A 20,864-nucleotide genomic window follows, 5' to 3' on the forward strand; every position below is an offset into this window, starting at 1 on the left:
CTCAACGAAATGGACTCAACACCGCATATTAAATGCCTAAGAATGTACCTGACTAGTAAGTATCTTAAAACCTATGGATTGCTATGTCTCCGAAAGAGAATCAAGCATGTGTACAGGGGCATAAACGCAGCAGTGATAGGATTGGAGAGGTTCGGTGAGCAAATGAAGACCCTTTGAAGTCATATTGCATGGTACCCATTCCACGGGTTTCAACTACCCAGGTTTAAGGTATTCTTCCTTCAGCTAAAACATGCATGTGGAACCTAGAGTATGATCAACCATGTGATCGGGAGATGTGTTCAAATATGTCTCAGTTTTCCTCCCCTGGTACTCGGGTGCAACATTCCAGACGCTTTACTAACACTCTCCCCACTTGGAGAGTCAGTCCCTTTAACCTCCTGTTTGGCCCAGTTTGCAATTTCTGCGGAAGATGAACAGGAATAGCGAGAACCAATGAGAGGCTAGCTGGAGGTGTCTGGACGGGCAAATTTAACTCTCATTTCCCACCAGGAAGAGGAATTAACCAAAGGCTCAGCATGCCGGGCCGAAACCAGATTAGGGCCTGAAGCCATCCTGCGGTGTTGCGGCCAGGTCACAAGAAAGCGAGTTGAAGAAAGGAGCTCAGGGGCACTGTAATTCACAAACCTGCAGAGTTATAAATGACAGCTATCGTCCAAAAATAGACTGAAGTAAGGCTGCCAAGAGGACTTGAAAGCGGGGCAGAATTGCAGGAAACCAATTTCCGGAGGTAGACTGGAATTGCATTGAAAGCACAGGAAAAGAGGCAGAACGTCCACAATGATGCACTTGGCCAAAAAGGGCGTATGCGTTTTTTCCTGAATATATTCAGGAAAAAACGCATACGCCCTTTTTGGCCAACCAAGCAAGCTTGCAAAGGAAATCTGCACTACAATGAAGTCTCACTTCCCCCCGGTCAAAAGGGCCATCTGAAAAAAGTGTAAAATCCAGAAAGGCAACAGGCCATTGAGAACTGGGAGCCTTGTTATGCTGATGGGCGGGATGTAAATTGCCACAGACACTTGGGAGAAGTGTATGGTGTTTCCTGAAACATCTAAAAAACAAAGCAACAGAGCCTAGGGCACTTCCACTTATGGTCCTATAGCTTAGGGAAATTAAAATCAAAAAGACACAGCCACCCCAACGTTTGGAACAGCTCTGTTTACAAGAACCTCGTTTACAGTACAAGTTCAACATCGCAGAAAGTGAAAAATGGAAAAAGAAGTTATGGTATTCACTTACAAAGCAATATCACTCAGCAATGAAATCTATGTCATCAGTCCCGTAGCAGCACAATGAGTGGATTCAGGTATGATGATTCTAACTGAAATAAGTCACACAGAAAAAGAAACATCATAAGATATCAGTAATACACGGAATGGAAACTTGGCTACACAGGAACTGAATTACAGAACAGAACAGGGTCTCAAATTTAGAAAACCAACTTATGCTTGCTTAAGGGTAAAGGTGAGTTGGGGGGCTGCATAAAACCAGAGATTGAAATGAGCACAGATAAAGTTCCTTAAGCCAAATATGCAATAGACAAGAGCTACTCCTTGCTCAACGAAATGGACTCAACACCGCATATTAAACGCCTAAGAATGTACCTGACTAGTAAGTATCTTAAAACCTATGGATTGCTATGTCTCCGAAAGAGAATCAAGCATGTGTACAGGCGCATAAACGCAGCAGTGATAGGATTGGAGAGGTTCGGTGAGCAAATGAAGACCCTTTGAAGTCATATTGCATGGTACCCATTCCACGGGTTTCAACTACCCAGGTTTAAGGTATTCTTCCTTCAGCTAAAACATGCATGTGGAACCTAGAGTATGATCAACCATGTGATCGGGAGACGTGTTCAAATATGTCTCAGTTTTCCTCCCCTGGTACTCGGGTGCAACATTCCAGACGCTTTACTAACACTCTCCCCACTTGGAGAGTCAGCGCCTTTAACCTCCTGTTTGGCCCAGTTTGCAATTTCTGCGGAAGATGAACAGGAATAGCGAGAACCAATGAGAGGCTAGCTGCAGGTGTCTGGACGGGCAAATTTAACTCTCATTTCCCACCAGGAAGAGGAAATAACCAAAGGCTCAGCGTGCCATACCGGAACCAGATTAGGGCCTGAAGCCATCCTGCGGTGCTGTAGCCAGCTCAAAAGAAAGCGAGTTGAAGAAAGGAGCTCAGGGGCACTGTAATTCACAAACCTGCAGAGTTATAAATGACAGCTATCGTCCAAAAATAGACTGAAGTAAGGCTGCCAAGAGGACTTGAAAGCGGGGCAGAATTGCAGGAAACCGATTTCAGGAGGTAGACTGGAATTGCATTGAAAGCATAGGAAAAGAGGCAGAACGTCCACAATGATGCACTTGGCCAAAAAGGGCGTATGCGTTTTTTCCTGAATATATTCAGGAAAAAACGCATACGCCCCTTTTGGCCAACCAAGCAAGCTTGCAAAGGAAATCTGCACTACAATGAAGTCTCACTTCCCCCCGGTCAAAAGGGCCATCTGAAAAAAGTGTAAAATCCAGAAAGGCAGGACAGGCCATGGAGAACTGGGAGCCTTGTTATGCTGATGGGCGGGATGTAAATTGCCAACAACCACTCGGGAGAAGTGTATGGTGTTTCCTGAAACATCTAAAAAACAAAGCAACAGAACCTAGGGCACTTCCACTTATGGTCCTATAGCTTAGGGAAATTAAAATCAAAAAGACACAGCCACCCCAAAGTTTGGAACGGCTCTGTTTACAAGAACCTCGTTTACAGTACAAGTTCAACATCGCAGAAAGTGAAAAATGGATAAAGAAGTTGTGGTATTTACTTACAAAGCAATATCACTCAGCAATGAAATCTGTGTCATCAGGCCCTTAGCAGCACAATGAGTGGATTCAGGTATGATGATTCTAACTGAAGTAAGTCACACAGAAAAAGAAACATCATAAGATATCAGTAATACACGGAATGTAAACTTGGCTACACAGGAACTGAATTACAGAACAGAACAGGGTCTCAAATTTAGAAAACCAACTTATGCTTGCTTAAGGGTAAAGGTGAGTTGGGGTGCTGCATAAAACCAGAGATTGAAATGAGCACAGATAAAGTTCCTTAAGTCAAATATGGAATAGACAAGAGCTACTCCTTGCTCAACGAAATGGACTCAACACCGCATATTAAACGCCTAAGAATGTACCTGACTAGTAAGTATCTTAAAACCTATGGATTGCTATGTCTCCGAAAGAGAATCAAGCATGTGTACAGGGGCATAAACGCAGCAGTGATAGGATTGGAGAGGTTCGGTGAGCAAATGAAGACCCTTTGAAGTCATATTGCATGGTACCCATTACACGGGTCTTAACTCTCCAGGTTTAAGGTATTCCTCCTTCAGCTAAAACATGCATGTGGAACCCAAGTATGATCAACCATGTAAACGGGAGACGTGTTCAAATATGTCTCAGTTTTCCTCCCCTGGTACTCGGGTGCAACATTCCAGACGCTTTACTAACACTCTCCCCACTTGGAGAGTCAGTCCCTTTAACCTCCTGTTTGGCCCAGTTTGCAATTTCTGCGGAAGATGAACAGGAATAGCGAGAACCAATGAGAGACTAGCTGGAGGTGTCTGGACGGGCAAATTTAACTCTCATTTCCCACCAGGAAGAGGAAATAACCAAAGGCTCAGCGTGCCGTGCCGGAACCAGATTAGGGCCTGAAGCCATCCTGCGGTGTTGCGGCCAGGTCACAAGAAAGCGAGTTGAAAAAAGGAGCTCAGGGGCACTGTAATTCACAAACCTGCAGAGTTATAAATGACAGCTATCGTCCAAAAATAGACTGAAGTAAGGCTGCCAAGAGGACTTGAAAGCGGGGCAGAATTGCAGGAAACCGATTTCAGGAGGTAGACTGGAATTGCATTGAAAGCATAGGAAAAGAGGCAGAACGTCCACAATGATGCACTTGGCCAAAAAGGGCGTATGCGTTTTTTCCTGAATATATTCAGGAAAAAACGCATACGCCCTTTTTGGCCAACCAAGCAAGCTTGCAAAGGAAATCTGCACTACAATGAAGTCTCACTTCCCCCCGGTCAAAAGGGCCATCTGAAAAAAGTGTAAAATCCAGAAAGGCAGGAGAGGCCATGGAGAACTGGGAGCCTTGTTATGCTGATGGGCGGGATGTAAATTGCCAATAGACACTTGGGAGAAGTGTATGGTGTTTCCTGAAACATCTAAAAAACAAAGCAACAGAGCCTAGGGCACTGCCACTTACGGTCCTATAGCTTAGGGAAATTAAAATCAAAAAGACACAGCCACCCCAAAGTTTGGAACGGCTCTGTTTACAAGAACCTCGTTTACAGTACAAGTTCAACATCGCAGAAAGTGAAAAATGGATAAAGAACTTGTGGTACTTACGTACAATGCAGTATCACTCAGCAATGAAATCTATGTCATCAGGCCCGTAGCAGCATAATGAGTAGATTCAGGTACGATGATTCTAACTGAAATAAGTCACACAGAAAAAGAAACATCATAAGATATCAGTAATACACGGAATGTAAACTTGGCTACACAGGAACTGAATTCCAAAACAGTACAGGTTCTCAAATTTAGAAAACCAACTTATGCTTGCTTAAGGGGAAAGGTGAGTTGGGTTGCTGCATAAAACCAGAGATTGAAATGAGCACAGATAAAGTTCCTTAAGCCAAATATGGAATAGACAAGAGCTACTCCTTGCTCAACGAAATGGACTCAACACCGCATATTAAACGCCTAAGAATGTACTAGTAAGTATCTTAAAACCTATGGATTGCTATGTCTCCGAAAGAGAATCAAGCATGTGTACAGGGGCATAAACGCAGCAGTGATAGGATTGGAGAGGTTCGGTGAGCAAATGAAGACCCTTTGAAGTCATATTGCATGGTACCCATTACACGGGTCTCAACTCTCCAGGTTTAAGGTATTCTTCCTTCAGCTAAAACATGCATGTGGAACCCAAGTATGATCAACCATGTGAACGGGAGACGTGTTCAAATATGTCTCAGTTTTCCTCCCCTGGTACTCGGGTGCAACATTCCAGACGCTTTACTAACACTCTCCCCACTTGGATAGTCAGCGCCTTTAACCTCCTGTTTGGTCCAGTTTGCAATTTCTGCGGAAGATGAACAGGAATAGCGAGAACCAATGAGAGGCTAGCTGGAGGTGTCTGGACGGGCAAATTTAACTCTCATTTCCCACCAGGAAGAGGAAATAAACAAAGGCTCCGCGTGCCGTACCGGAGCCAGATTAGGGCCTGAAGCCATCCTGCGGTGTTGCGGCCAGCTCAAAAGAAAGCGAGTTGAAGAAAGGAGCTCAGGGGCACTGTAATTCACAAACCTGCAGAGTTATAAATGACAGCTATCGTCCAAAAATAGACTGAAGTAAGGCTGCCAAGAGGACTTGAAAGCGGGGCAGAATTGCAGGAAACCGATTTCAGGAGGTAGACTGGAATTGCATTGAAAGCATAGGAAAAGAGGCAGAACGTCCACAATGATGCACTTGGCCAAAAAGGGCGTATGCGTTTTTTCCTGAATATATTCAGGAAAAAACGCATACGCCCTTTTTGGCCAACCAAGCAAGCTTGCAAAGGAAATCTGCACTACAATGAAGTCTCACTTCCCCCCGGTCAAAAGGGCCATCTGAAAAAAGTGTAAAATCCAGAAAGGCAGGACAGGCCATGGAGAACTGGGAGCCTTGTTATGCTGATGGGCGGGATGTAAATTGCCAACAGACACTCGGGAGAAGTGTATGGTGTTTCCTGAAACATCTAAAAAACAAAGCAACAGAGCCTAGGGCACTGCCACTTATGGTCCTATAGCTTAGGGAAATTAAAATCAAAAAGACACAGCCACCCCAAAGTTTGGGATGCCTCTGTTTACAAGAACCTCGTTTACAGTACAAGTTCAACATCGCAGAAAGTGAAAATTGGATAAAGAAGTTGTGGTATTTACTTACAAAGCAATATCACTCAGCAATGAAATCTATGTCATCAGGCCCTTAGCATCACAATGAGTGGATTCAGGTATGATGATTCTAACTGAAATAAGTCACACAGAAAAAGAAACATCATAAGATATCAGTAATACACGGAATGTAAACTTGGCTACACAGGAACTGAATTACAGAACAGAACAGGGTCTCAAATTTAGAAAACCAACTTATGCTTGCTTAAGGGTAAAGGTGAGTTGGGGTGCTGCATAAAACCAGAGATTGAAATGAGCACAGATAAAGTTCCTTAAGTCAAATATGGAATAGACAAGAGCTACTCCTTGCTCAACGAAATGGACTCAACACCGCATATTAAACGCCTAAGAATGTACCTGACTAGTAAGTATCGTAAAACCTATGGATTGCTATGTCTCCAAAAGAGAATCAAGCATGTGTACAGGGGCATAAACGCAGCAGTGATAGGATTGGAGAGGTTCGGTGAGCAAATGAAGACCCTTTGAAGTCATATTGCATGGTACCCATTCCACGGGTCTCAACTCTCCAGGTTTAAGGTATTCTTCCTTCAGCTAAAACATGCATGTGGAACCCAAGTATGATCAACCATGTGAACGGGAGACGTGTTCAAATATGTCTCAGTTTTCCTCCCCTGGTACTCGGGTGCAACATTCCAGACGCTTTACTAACACTCTCCCCACTTGGAGAGTCAGCGCCTTTAACCTCCTGTTTGGCCCAGTTTGCAATTTCTGCGGAAGATGAACAAGAATAGCGAGAACCAATGAGAGGCTAGCTGGAGGTGTCTGGACGGGCAAATTTAACTCTCATTTCCCACCAGGAAGAGGAAATAACCAAAGGCTCAGCGTGCCGTACCGGAACCAGATTAGGGCCTGAAGCCATCCTGCGGTGTTGCGGCCAGCTCAAAAGAAAGCGAGTTGAAGAAAGGAGCTCAGGGGCACTGTAATTCACAAACCTGCAGAGTTATAAATGACAGCTATCGTCCAAAAATAGACTGAAGTAAGGCTGCCAAGAGGACTTGAAAGCGGGGCAGAATTGCAGGAAACCGATTTCAGGAGGTAGACTGGAATTGCATTGAAAGCATAGGAAAAGAGGCAGAACGTCCACAATGATGCACTTGGCCAAAAAGGGCGTATGCGTTTTTTCCTGAATATATTCAGGAAAAAACGCATACGCCCTTTTTGGCCAACCAAGCAAGCTTGCAAAGGAAATCTGCACTACAATGAAGTCTCACTTCCCCCCGGTCAAAAGGGCCATCTGAAAAAAGTGTAAAATCCAGAAAGGCAGGACAGGCCATGGAGAACTGGGAGCCTTGTTATGCTGATGGGCGGGATGTAAATTGCCAACAACCACTCGGGAGAAGTGTATGGTGTTTCCTGAAACATCTTAAAAACAAAGCAACAGAACCTAGGGCACTTCCACTTATGGTCCTATAGCTTAGGGAAATTAAAATCAAAAAGACACAGCCACCCCAAAGTTTGGAACGGCTCTGTTTACAAGAACCTCGTTTACAGTACAAGTTCAACATCGCAGAAAGTGAAAAATGGATAAAGAAGTTGTGGTATTTACTTACAAAGCAATATCACTCAGCAATGAAATCTGTGTCATCAGGCCCTTAGCAGCACAATGAGTGGATTCAGGTATGATGATTCTAACTGACGTAAGTCACACAGAAAAAGAAACATCATAAGATATCAGTAATACACGGAATGTAAACTTGGCTACACAGGAACTGAATTACAGAACAGAACAGGGTCTCAAATTTAGAAAACCAACTTATGCTTGCTTAAGGGTAAAGGTGAGTTGGGGTGCTGCATAAAACCAGAGGTTGAAATGAGCACAGATAAAGTTCCTTAAGTCAAATATGGAATAGACAAGAGCTACTCCTTGCTCAACGAAATGGACTCAACACTGCATATTAAACGCCTAAGAATGTACCTGACTAGTAAGTATCTTAAAACCTATAGATTGCTATGTCTCCGAAAGAGAATCAAGCATGTGTACAGGGGCATAAACGCAGCAGTGATAGGATTGGAGAGGTTCGGTGAGCAAATGAAGACCCTCTGAAATCATATTGCATGGTACCCATTCCACGGGTTTCAACTACCCAGGTTTAAGGTATTCTTCCTTCAGCTAAAACATACATGTGGAACCTAGAATATGATCAACCATGTGATCGGGAGACGTGTTCAAATATGTCTCAGTTTTCCTCCCCTGGTACTCGGGTGCAACATTCCAGACACTTTACTAACACTCTCCCCACTTGGAGAGTCAGTCCCTTTAACCTCCTGTTTGGCCCAGTTTGCAATTTCTGCGGAAGATGAACAGGAATAGCGAGAACCAATGAGAGGCTAGCTGGAGGTGTCTGGACGGGCAAAATTAACTTTCATTTCCCACCAGGAAGAGGAAATAACCAAAGGCTCAGCGTGCCGTACCGGAACCAGATTAGGGCCTGAAGCCATCCTGCGGTGTTGCGGCCAGCTCAAAAGAAAGCGAGTTGAAGAAAGGAGCTCAGGGGCACTGTAATTCACAAACCTGCAGAGTTATAAATGACAGCTATCGTCCAAAAATAGACTGAAGTACGCTGCCAAGAGGACTTGAAAGCGGGGCAGAATTGCAGGAAACCGATTTCAGGAGGTAGACTGGAATTGCATTGAAAGCATAGGAAAAGAGGCAGAACGTCCACAATGATGCACTTGGCCAAAAAGGGCGTATGCGTTTTTTCCTGAATATATTCAGGAAAAAACGCATACGCCCTTTTTGGCCAACCAAGCAAGCTTGCAAAGGAAATCTGCACTACAATGAAGTCTCACTTACCCCCGGTCAAAAGGGCCATCTGAAAAAAGTGTAAAATCCAGAAAGGCAGGACAGGCCATGGAGAACTGGGAGCCTTGTTATGCTGATGGGCGGGATGTAAATTGCCAACAGACACTTGGGAGAAGTGTATGGTGTTTCCTGAAACATCTAAAAAACAAAGCAACAGAGCCTAGGTCACTGCCACTTATGGTCCTATAGCTTAGGGAAATTAAAATTAAAAAGACACAGCCACCCCAAAGTTTGGAACGGCTCTGTTTACAAGAACCTCGTTTACAGTACAAGTTCAACATCGCAGAAAGTGAAAAATGGATAAAGAAGTTGTGGTATTTACTTACAAAGCAATATCACTCAGCAATGAAATCTGTGTCATCAGGCCCTTACCAGCACAATGAGTGGATTCAGGTATGATGATTCTAACTGAAATAAGTCACACAGAAAAAGAAACATCATAAGATATCAGTAATACACGGAATGTAAACTTGGCTACACAGGAACTGAATTACAGAACAGAACAGGGTCTCAAATTTAGAAAACCAACTTATGCTTGCTTAAGGGTAAAGGTGAGTTGGGGTGCTGCATAAAACCAGAGATTGAAATGAGCACAGATAAAGTTCCTTAAGCCAAATATGCAATAGACAAGAGCTACTCCTTGCTCAACGAAATGGACTCAACACCGCATATTAAACGCCTAAGAATGTACCTGACTAGTAAGTATCTTAAAACCTATGGATTGCTATGTCTCCGAAAGAGAATCAAGCATGTGTACAGGGGCATAAACGCAGCAGTGATAGGATTGGAGAGGTTCGGTGAGCAAATGAAGACCCTTTGAAGTCATATTGCATGGTACCCATTCCACGGGTTTCAACTACCCAGGTTTAAGGTATTCTTCCTTCAGCTAAAACATGCATGTGGAACCTAGAGTATGATCAACCATGTGATCGGGAGACGTGTTCAAATATGTCTCAGTTTTCCTCCCCTGGTACTCGGGTGCAACATTCCAGACGCTTTACTAACACTCTCCCCACTTGGAGAGTCAGTCCCTTTAACCTCCTGTTTGGCCCAGTTTGCAATTTCTGCGGGAGATGAACAGGAATAGCGAGAACCAATGAGAGGCTAGCTGGAGGTGTCTGGACGGGCAAATTTAACTCTCATTTCCCACCAGGAAGAGGAATTAACCAAAGGCTCAGCATGCCGGGCCGAAACCAGATTAGGGCCTGAAGCCATCCTGCGGTGTTGCGGCCAGGTCACAAGAAAGCGAGTTGAAGAAAGGAGCTCAGGGGCACTGTAATTCACAAACCTGCAGAGTTATAAATGACAGCTATCGTCCAAAAATAGACTGAAGTAAGGCTGCCAAGAGGACTTGAAGCGGGGCAGAATTGCAGGAAACCGATTTCAGGAGGTAGACTGGAATTGCATTGAAAGCACAAGAAAAGAGGCAGAACGTCCACAATGATGCACTTGGCCAAAAAGGGCGTATGCGTTTTTTCCTGAATATATTCAGGAAAAAACGCATACGCCCTTTTTGGCCAACCAAGCAAGCTTGCAAAGGAAATCTGCACTACAATGAAGTCTCACTTCCCCCCGGTCAAAAGGGCCATCTGAAAAAAGTGTAAAATCCAGAAAGGCAACAGGCCATTGAGAACTGGGAGCCTTGTTATGCTGATTGGCGGGATGTAAATTGCCAACAGACACTTGGGACAAGTGTATGGTGTTTCCTGAAACATCTAAAAAACAAAGCAACAGAGCCTAGGGCACTTCCACTTATGGTCCTATAGCTTAGGGAAATTAAAATCAAAAAGACACAGCCACCCCAAAGTTTGGAACGGCTCTGTTTACAAGAACCTCGTTTACAGTACAAGTTCAACATCGCAGAAAGTGAAAAATGAATAAAGAAATTGTGGTACTCACTTACAAAGCAATATCACTCAGCAATGAAATCTATGTCATCAGGCCCTTAGCAGCACAATGAGTGGATTCAGGTATGATGATTCTAACTGAAATAAGTCACACAGAAAAAGAAACATCATAAGATATCAGTAATACACGGAATGGAAACTTGGCTACACAGGAACTGAATTACAGAACAGAACAGGGTCTCAAATTTAGAAAAACAACTTATGCTTGCTTAAGGGGAAAGGTGAGTTGGGGTGCTGCATAAAACCAGAGATTGAAATGAGCACAGATAAAGTTCCTTAAGTCAAATATGGAATAGACAAGAGCTACTCCTTGCTCAACGAAATCGACTCAACACCGCATATTAAACGCCTAAGAAAGTACCTGACTTGTAAGTATCTTAAAACCTATGGATTGCTATGTCTCCGAAAGAGAATCAAGCATGTGTACAGGGGCATAAACGCAGCAGTGATAGGATTGGAGAGGTTCGGTGAGCAAATGAAGACCCTCTGAAATCATATTGCATGGTACCCATTCCACGGGTTTCAACTACCCAGGTTTAAGGTATTCTTCCTTCAGCTAAAACATACATGTGGAACCTAGAATATGATCAACCATGTGATCGGGAGACGTGTTCAAATATGTCTCAGTTTTCCTCCCCTGGTACTCGGGTGCAACATTCCAGACACTTTACTAACACTCTCCCCACTTGGAGAGTCAGCGCCTTTAACCTCCTGTTTGGCCCAGTTTGCAATTTCTGCGGAAGATGAACAGGAATAGCGAGAACCAATGAGAGACTAGCTGGAGGTGTCTGGACGTGCAAATTTAACTCTCATTTCCCACCAGGGAGAGGAAATAACCAAAGGCTCAGCGTGCCATGCCAGAACCAGATTAGGGCCTGAAGCCATCCTGCGGGGTTGCGGCCAGGTCACAAGAAATGAAGTTGAAGAAAGGAGCTCAGGGGCACTGTAATTCAAAAACCTGCAGAGTTATAAATGACAGCTATCGTCCAAAAATAGACTGAAGTAAGGCTGCCAAGAGGACTTGAAAGCGGGGCAGAATTGCAGGAAACCGATTTCAGGAGGTAGACTGGAATTGCATTGCAAGCATAGGAAAAGAGGCAGAACGTCCACAATGATGCACTTAGCCAAAAAGGGCGTATGCGTTTTTTCCTGAATATATTCAGGAAAAAACGCATACGCCCTTTTTGGCCAACCAAGCAAGCTTGCAAAGGAAATCTGCACTACAATGAAGTCTCACTTCCCCCCGTCAAAAGGGCCATCTGAAAAAAGTGTAAAATCCAGAAAGGCAGGACAGGCCATGGAGAACTGGGAGCCTTGTTATGCTGATGGGCGGGATGTAAATTGCCAACAACCATTTGGGAGAAGTGTATGGTGTTTCCTGAAACATCTAAAAAACAAAGCAACAGAACCTAGGGCACTTCCACTTATGGTCCTATAGCATAGGGAAATTAAAATCAAAAAGACACAGCCACCCCAAAGTTTGGGACGCCTCTGTTTACAAGAACCTCGTTTACAGTACAAGTTCAACATCGCAGAAAGTGAAAAATGGATAAAGAAGTTGTGGTATTTACTTACAAAGCAATATCACTCAGCAATGAAATCTGTGTCATCAGGCCCTTAGCAGCACAATGAGTGGATTCAGGTATGATGATTCTAACTGAAGTAAGTCACACAGAAAAAGAAACATCATAAGATATCAGTAATACACGGAATGTAAACTTGGCTACACAGGAACTGAATTACAGAACAGAACAGGGTCTCAAATTTAGAAAACCAACTTATGCTTGCTTAAGGGTAAAGGTGAGTTGGGGTGCTGCATAAAACCAGAGATTGAAATGAGCACAGATAAAGTTCCTTAAGTCAAATATGGAATAGACAAGAGCTACTCCTTGCTCAACGAAATGGACTCAACACCGCATATTAAACGCCTAAGAATGTACCTGACTAGTAAGTATCTTAAAACCTATGGATTGCTATGTCTCCGAAAGAGAATCAAGCATGTGTACAGGGGCATAAACGCAGCAGTGATAGGATTGGAGAGGTTCGGTGAGCAAATGAAGACCCTTTGAAGTCATATTGCATGGTACCCATTACACGGGTCTTAACTCTCCAGGTTTAAGGTATTCTTCCTTCAGCTAAAACATGCATGTGGAACCCAAGTATGATCAACCATTTGAACGGGAGACGTGTTCAAATATGTCTCAGTTTTCCTCCCCTGGTACTCGGGTGCAACATTCCAGACGCTTTACTAACACTCTCCCCACTTGGAGAGTCAGCGCCTTTAACCGCCTGTTTGGCCCAGTTTGCAATTTCTGCGGAAGATGAACAGGAATAGCGAGAACCAATGAGAGACTAGCTGGAGGTGTCTGGACGGGCAAATTTAACTCTCATTTCCCACCAGGAAGAGGAAATAACCAAAGGCTCAGCGTGCCGTGCCGGAACCAGATTAGGACCTGAAGCCATCCTGCGGTGTTGCGGCCAGGTCACAAGAAAGCAAGTTGAAGAAAGGACCTCAGGGGCACTGTAATTCACAAACCTGCAGAGTTATAAATGACAGCTATCGTCCAAAAATAGACTGAAGTAAGGCTGCCAAGAGGACTTGAAAGCGGGGCAGAATTGCAGGAAACCGATTTCAGGAGGTAGACTGGAATTGCATTGAAAGAATAGGAAAAGAGGCAGAACGTCCACAATGATGCACTTGACCAAAAAGTGCGTATGCGTTTTTTCCTGAATATATTCAGGAAAAAACGCATACGCCCTTTTTGGCCAACCAAGCAAGCTTGCAAAGGAAATCTGCACTACAATGAAGTCTCACTTCCCCCCGGTCAAAAGGGCCATCTGAAAAAAGTGTAAAATCCAGAAAGGCAGGACAGGCCATGGAGAACTGGGAGCCTTGTTATGCTGATGGGCGGGATGTAAATTGCCAACAACCACTCGGGAGAAGTGTATGGTGTTTCCTGAAACATCTATAAAACAAAGCAACAGAACCTAGGGCTCTTCCACATATGGTCCTATAGCTTAGGGAAATTAAAATCAAAAAGACACAGCCACCCCAAAGTTTGGAACGGCTCTGTTTACAAGAACCTCGTTTACAGTACAAGTTCAACATCGCAGAAAGTGAAAAATGGATAAAGAAGTTGTGGTATTTACTTACAAAGCAATATCACTCAGCAATGTAATCTGTGTCATCAGGCCCTTAGCAGCACAATGAGTGGATTCAGGTATGATGATTCTAACTGAAATAAGTCACACAGAAAAAGAAACATCATAAGATATCAGTAATACACGGAATGTAAACTTGGCTACACAGGAACTGAATTACAGAACAGAACAGGGTCTCAAATTTAGAAAACCAACTTATTCTTGCTTAAGGGTAAAGGTGAGTTGGGGTGCTGCATAAAACCAGAGATTGAAAGGAGCACAGATAAAGTTCCTTAAGCCAAATATGCAATAGACAAGAGCTACTCCGTGCTCAACGAAATGGACTCAACACCGCATATTAAACGCCTAAGAATGTACCTGACTAGTAAGTATCTTAAAACCTATGGATTGCTATGTCTCCAAAAGAGAATCAAGCATGTGTACAGGGGGATAAACGCAGCAGTGATAGGATTGGAGAGGTTCGGTGAGCAAATGAAGACCCTTTGAAGTCATATTGCATGGTACCCATTACACGGGTCTTAACTCTCCAGGTTTAAGGTATTCTTCCTTCAGCTAAAACATGCATGTGGAACCCAAGTATGATCAACCATGTAAACGGGAGACGTGTTCAAATATGTCTCAGTTTTCCTCCCCTGGTACTCGGGTGCAACATTCCAGACGCTTTACTAACACTCTCCCCACTTGGAGAGTCAGCGCCTTTAACCTCCTGTTTGGCCCAGTTTGCAATTTCTGCGGAAGATGAACAGGAATAGCGAGAACCAATGAGAGGCTAGCTGGAGGTGTCTGGACGGGCAAATTTAACTCTCATTTCCCAACAGGAAGAGGAATTAACCAAAGGCTCAGCATGCCGGGCCGGAACCAGATTAGGGCCTGAAGCCATCCTGCGGTGTTGCGGCCAGGTCACAAGAAAGCGAGTTGAAGAAAGGAGCTCAGGGGCACTGTAATTCACAAACCTGCAGAGTTATAAATGACAGCTATCGTCCAAAAATAGACTGAAGTAAGGCTGCCAAGAGGAGATGAAAGCGGGGCAGAATTGCAGGAAACCGATTTCAGGAGGTAGACTGGAATTGCATTGAAAGCATAGGAAAAGAGGCAGAACGTCCACAATGATGCACTTGGCCAAAAAGGGCGTATGCGTTTTTTCCTGAATATATTCAGGAAAAAACGCATACGCCCTTTTTGGCCAACCAAGCAAGCTTGCAATGGAAATCTGCACTACAATGAAGTCTCACTTCCCCCCGGTCAAAAGGGCCATCTGAAAAAAGTGTAAAATCCAGAAAGGCAGGACAGGCCATGGAGAACTGGGAGCCTTCTTATGCTGATGGGCGGGATGTAAATTGCCAACAGCCACTCGGGAGAAGTGTATGGTGTTTCCTGAAACATCTAAAAAACAAAGCAACAGAGCCTAGGGCACTTCCACTTATGGTCCTATAGCTTAGGGAAATTAAAATCAAAAAGACACAGCCACCCCAAAGTTTGGGACGCCTCCGTTTACAAGAACCTCGTTTCCCGTACAAGTTCAATATCACAGAAAGTGAAAAATGGATAAAGAACTTGTGGTACTTACGTACAATGCAGTATCACTCAGCAATGAAATCTATGTCATCAGGCCCGTAGCAGCATAATGAGTGGATTCAGGTACGATGATTCTAACTGAAATAAGTCACACAGAAAAAGAAACATCATAAGATATCACTAATACACGGAATGTGAACTTCGCTACACAGGAACTGCATTCCAAAACAGAACAGGGTCTCAAATTTAGAAAACCAACTTATGCTTGCTTAAGGGTAAAGGTGAGTTGGGGTGCTGCATAAAACCAGAGATTGAAATGAGCACAGATAAAGTTCCTTAAGCCAAATATGGAATAAACAAGAGCTACTCCTTGCTCAACGAAATGGACTCAACACCCCATATTAAACGCCTAAGAATGTACCTGACTAGTAAGTATCTTAAAACCTATGGATTGCTATGTCTCCAAAAGAGAATCAAGCGTGTGTACAGGGGCATAAACGCAGCAGTGATAGGATTGGAGAGGTTCGGTGAGCAAATGAAGACCCTTTGAAGTCATATTGCATGGTACCCATTCCACGGGTCTCAACTCTCCAGGTTTAAGGTATTCTTCTTTCAGCTAAAACATGCATGTGGAACCCAGAGTATGATCAACCATGTGAACGGGAGACGTGTTCAAATATGTCTCAGTTTTCCTCCCCTGGTACTCGGGTGCAACATTCCAGACGCTTTACTAACACTCTCCCGACTTGGAGAGTCAGTCCCTTTAACCTCCTGTTTGGCCCAGTTTGCAATTTCTGCGGAAGATGAACAGGAATAGCGAGAACCAATGAGAGACTAGCTGGAGGTGTCTGAACGGGCAAATTTAACTCTCATTTCCCACCAGGAAGAGGAATTAACCAAAGGCTCAGCATGCCGGGCCGGAACCAGATTAGGGATTGAAGCCATCCTGCGGTGTTGCGGCCAGGTCACAAGAAAGCGAGTTGAAGAAAGGAGCTCAGGGGCACTGTAATTCACAAACCTGCAGAGTTATAAATGACAGCTATCGTCCAAAAATAGACTGAAGTAAGGCTGCCAAGAGGACTTGAAAGCGGGGCAGAATTGCAGGAAACCGATTTCAGGAGGTAGACTGGAATTGCATTGAAAGCATAGGAAAAGAGGCGGAACGTCCACAATGATGCACTTGGCCAAAAAGGGCGTATGCATTTTTTCTTGAATATATTCAGGAAAAAACGCATACGCCCTTTTTGGCCAACCAAGCAAGCTTGCAAAGGAAATCTGCACTACAATGAAGTCTCACTTCCCCTCGGTCAAAAGGGCCATCTGAAAAAAGTGTAAAATCCAGAAAGTTAACAGGCCATTGAGAATGGGGAGCCTTGTTATGCTGATGGGCGGGATGTAAATTGCCAACAGACACTTGGGAGAAGTGTATGGTGTTTCCTGAAACATCTAAAAAACAAAGCAACAGAGCCTAGGGCACTTCCACTTATGGTCCTATAGCTTAGGGAAATTAAAATCAAAAAGACACAGCCACCCGAAAGTTTGGAACGGATCTGTTTACAAGAACCTCGTTTACAGTACAAGTTCAACATCGCAGAAAGTGAAAAATGGATAAAGAACTTGTGGTACTTACGTACAATGCAGTATCACTCAGCAATGAAATCTATGTCATCAGGCCCGTAGCAGCATAATGAGTAGATTCAGGTACGATGATTCTAACTGAAATAAGTCACACAGAAAAAGAAACATCATAAGATATCACTAATACACGGAATGTAAACTTGGCTACACAGGAACTGAATTCCAAAACAGAACAGGGTCTCAAATTTAGAAAACCAACTTATGCTTGCTTAAGGGGAAAGGTGAGTTGGGGTGCTGCATAAAACCAGAGATTGAAATGAGCACAGATAAAGTTCCTTAAGCCAAATATGGAATAGACAAGAGCTACTCCTTGCTCAACGAAATGGACTCAACACCGCATATTAAACGCCTAAGAATGTACCTGACTAGTAAGTATCTTAAAACCTATAGATTGCTATGTCTCCGAAAAAGAATCAAGCATGTGTACAGGGGCATAAACGCAGCAGTGATAGGATTGGAGAGGTTCGGTGAGCAAATGAAGACCCTTTGAAGTCATATTGCATGGTACCCATTCCACGGGTTTCAACTACCCAGGTTTTAGGTATTCTTCCTTCAGCTAAAACATGCATGTGGAACCCAGAGTATGATCAACCATGTGATCGGGAGACGTGTTCAAATATGTCTCAGTTTTCCTCCCCTGGTACTCGGGTGCAACATTCCAGACGCTTTACTAACACTCTCCCCACTTGGAGAGTCAGCGCCTTTAACCTCCTGTTTGGCACAGTTTGCAATTTCTGCGGAAGATGAACAGGAATAGCGAGAACCAATGAGAGGCTAGCTGGAGGTGTCTGGACGGGCAAATTTAACTCTCATTTCCCACCAGGAGGAGGAAATAACCAAAGGCCCAGCGTGCCGTGCCAGAACAAGATTAGGGCCTGAAGCCATCCTGCGGTGTTGCGGCCAGGTCACAAGAAAGCGAGTTGAAGAAAGGAGCTCAGGAGCACTGTAATTCACAAACCTGCAGAGTTATAAATGACAGCTATCGTCCAAAAATAGACTGAAGTAAGGCTGCCAAGAGGACTTGAAAGCGGGGCAGAATTGCAGGAAACCGATTTCAGGAGGTAGACTGGAATTGCATTGAAAGCATAGGAAAAGAGGCAGAACGTCCACAATGATGCACTTGGCCAAAAAGGGCGTATGCGTTTTTTCCTGAATATATTCAGGGAAAAACGCATACGCCCTTTTTGGCCAACCAAGCAAGCTTGCAAAGGAAATCTGCACTACAATGAAGTCTCACTTCCCCCCGGTCAAAAGGGCCATCTGAAAAAAGTGTAATATCCAGAAAGGCAGGACAGGCCATGGAGAACTGGGAGCCTTGTTATGCTGATGGGCGGGATGTAAATTGCCAACAGACACTCGGGAGAAGTGTATGGTGTTTCCTGAAACATCTAAAAAACAAAGCAACAGAGCCTAGGGCACTGCCACTTATGGTCCTATAGCTTAGGGAAATTAAAATCAAAAAGACACAGCCACCCCAAAGTTTGGGACGCCTCTGTTTACAAGAACCTCGTTTACAGTACAAGTTCAACATCGCAGAAAGTGAAAAATGGATAAAGAACTTGTGGTACTTACGTACAATGCAGTATCACTCAGCAATGAAATCTATGTCATCAGGCCCGTAGCAGCATAATGAGTGGATTCAGGTACGATGATTCTAACTGAAATAAGTCACACAGAAAAAGAAACATCATAAGATATCACTAATACACGGAATGTAAACTTGGCTACACAGGAACTGCATTCCAAAACAGAACAGGGTCTCAAATTTAGAAACCCAACTTATGCTTGCTTAAGGGGAAAGGTGAGTTGGGGTGCTGCATAAAACCAGAGATTGAAATGAGCACAGATAAAGTTCCTTAAGCCAAATATGGAATAGACAAGAGCTACTCCTTGCTCAACGAAATGGACTCAAAACCCCATATTAAACCCCTAAGAATGTACCTGACTAGTAAGTATCTTAAAACCCATGGATTGCTATGTCTCCAAAAGAGAATCAAGCGTGTGTACAGGGGAATAAACGCAGCAGTGATAGGATTGGAGAGGTTCGGTGAGCAAATGAAGACCCTTTGAAGTCATATTGCATGGTACCCATTACACGGGTCTCAACTCTCCAGGTTTAAGGTATTCTTCCTTCAGCTAAAACATGCATGTGGAACCCAGAGTATGATCAACCATGTGAACGGGAGACGTGTTCAAATATGTCTCAGTTTTCCTCCCCTGGTACTCGGGTGCAACATTCCAGACGCTTTACTAACACTCTCCCGACTTGGAGAGTCAGTCCCTTTAACCTCCTGTTTGGCCCAGTTTGCAATTTCTGTGGAAGATGAACAGGAATAGCGAGAACCAATGAGAGGCTAGCTGGAGGTGTCTGGACGGGCAAATTTAACTCTCATTTCCCACCAGGAAGAGGAATTAACCAAAGGCTCAGCATGCCGGGCCGGAACCAGATTAGGGCCTGAAGCCATCCTGCGGTGTTGCGGCCAGGTCACAAGAAAGCGAGTTGAAGAAAGGAGCTCAGGGGCACTGTAATTCACAAACCTGCAGAGTTATAAATGACAGCTATCGTCCAAAAATAGACTGAAGTAAGGCTGCCAAGAGGACTTGAAAGCGGGGCAGAATTGCAGGAAACCGATTTCAGGAGGTAGACTGGAATTGCATTGAAAGCATAGGAAAAGAGGCAGAACGTCCACAATGATGCACTTGGCCAAAAAGGGCGTATGCGTTTTTTCTTGAATATATTCAGGAAAAAACGCATACACCCTTTTTGGCCAACCAAGCAAGCTTGCAAAGGAAATCTGCACTACAATGAAGTCTCACTTCCCCTCGGTCAAAAGGGCCATCTGAAAAAAGTGTAAAATCCAGAAAGGCAACAGGCCATTGAGAACGGGGAGCCTTGTTATGCTGATGGGCGGGATGTAAATTGCCAACAGACACTTGGGAGAAGTGTATGGTGTTTCCTGAAACATCTAAAAAACAAAGCAACAGAGCCTAGGGCACTTCCACTTATGGTCCTATAGCTTAGGGAAATTAAAATCAAAAAGACACAGCCACCCAAAAGTTTGGAACGGCTCTGTTTACAAGAACCTCGTTTACAGTACAAGTTCAACATCGCAGAAAGTGAAAAATGGATAAAGAACTTGTGGTACTTACGTACAATGCAGTATCACTCAGCAATGAAATCTATGTCATCAGGCCCGTAGCAGCATAATGAGTAGATTCAGGTACGATGATTCTAACTGAAATAAGACACACAGAAAAAGAAACATCATAAGATATCAGTAATACACGGAATGGAAACTTGGCTACACAGGAACTGCATTCCAAAACAGAACAGGGTCTCAAATTTAGAAAACCAACTTATGCTTGCTTAAGGGGAAAGGTGAGTTGGGGTGCTGCATAAAACCAGATATTGAAATGAGCACAGATAAAGTTCCTTAAGCCAAATATGGAATAGACAAGAGCTACTCCTTGCTCAACGAAATGGACTCAACACCGCATATTAAACGCCTAAGAATGTACCTGACTAGTAAGTATCTTAAAACCTATAGATTGCTATGTCTCCGAAAGAGAATCAAGCATGTGTACAGGGGCATAAACGCAGCAGTGATAGGATTGGAGAGGTTCGGTGAGCAAATGAAGACCCTTTGAAGTCATATTGCATGGTACCCATTACACGGGTCTCAACTACCCAGGTTTAAGGTATTCTTCCTTCAGCTAAAACATGCATGTGGAACCCAAGTATGATCAACCATGTGAACGGGAGACGTGTTCAAATATGTCTCAGTTTTCCTCCCGTGGTACTCGGGTGCAACATTCC

At 43.9% G+C, this 20,864-nt stretch overlaps 1 long non-coding RNA gene across 11 annotated transcripts in view; it reads right to left on the reverse strand.

The window, feature by feature from the left end:
* Window positions 1-20,864, reverse strand: part of LOC307181459 — a 1,863,373-nt gene that overhangs the window by 1,078,728 nt on the left and 763,781 nt on the right. The window contains exon 4 of one of the 11 annotated variants that reach the window (XR_013826813.1): window positions 13,887-13,964. The exons of the other annotated variants lie outside the window; for them this stretch is intronic. This is a non-coding gene — a long non-coding RNA (uncharacterized lncRNA). The remainder of the gene's footprint in view (window positions 1-13,886; window positions 13,965-20,864) is intronic. 11 annotated transcript variants of the gene reach the window in all.

Source organism: Stenella coeruleoalba, assembly GCF_951394435.1.
Source record: "Stenella coeruleoalba genome assembly, contig: scaffold_37, whole genome shotgun sequence".
Taxonomy (NCBI): Eukaryota; Metazoa; Chordata; class Mammalia; order Artiodactyla; family Delphinidae; genus Stenella; species Stenella coeruleoalba.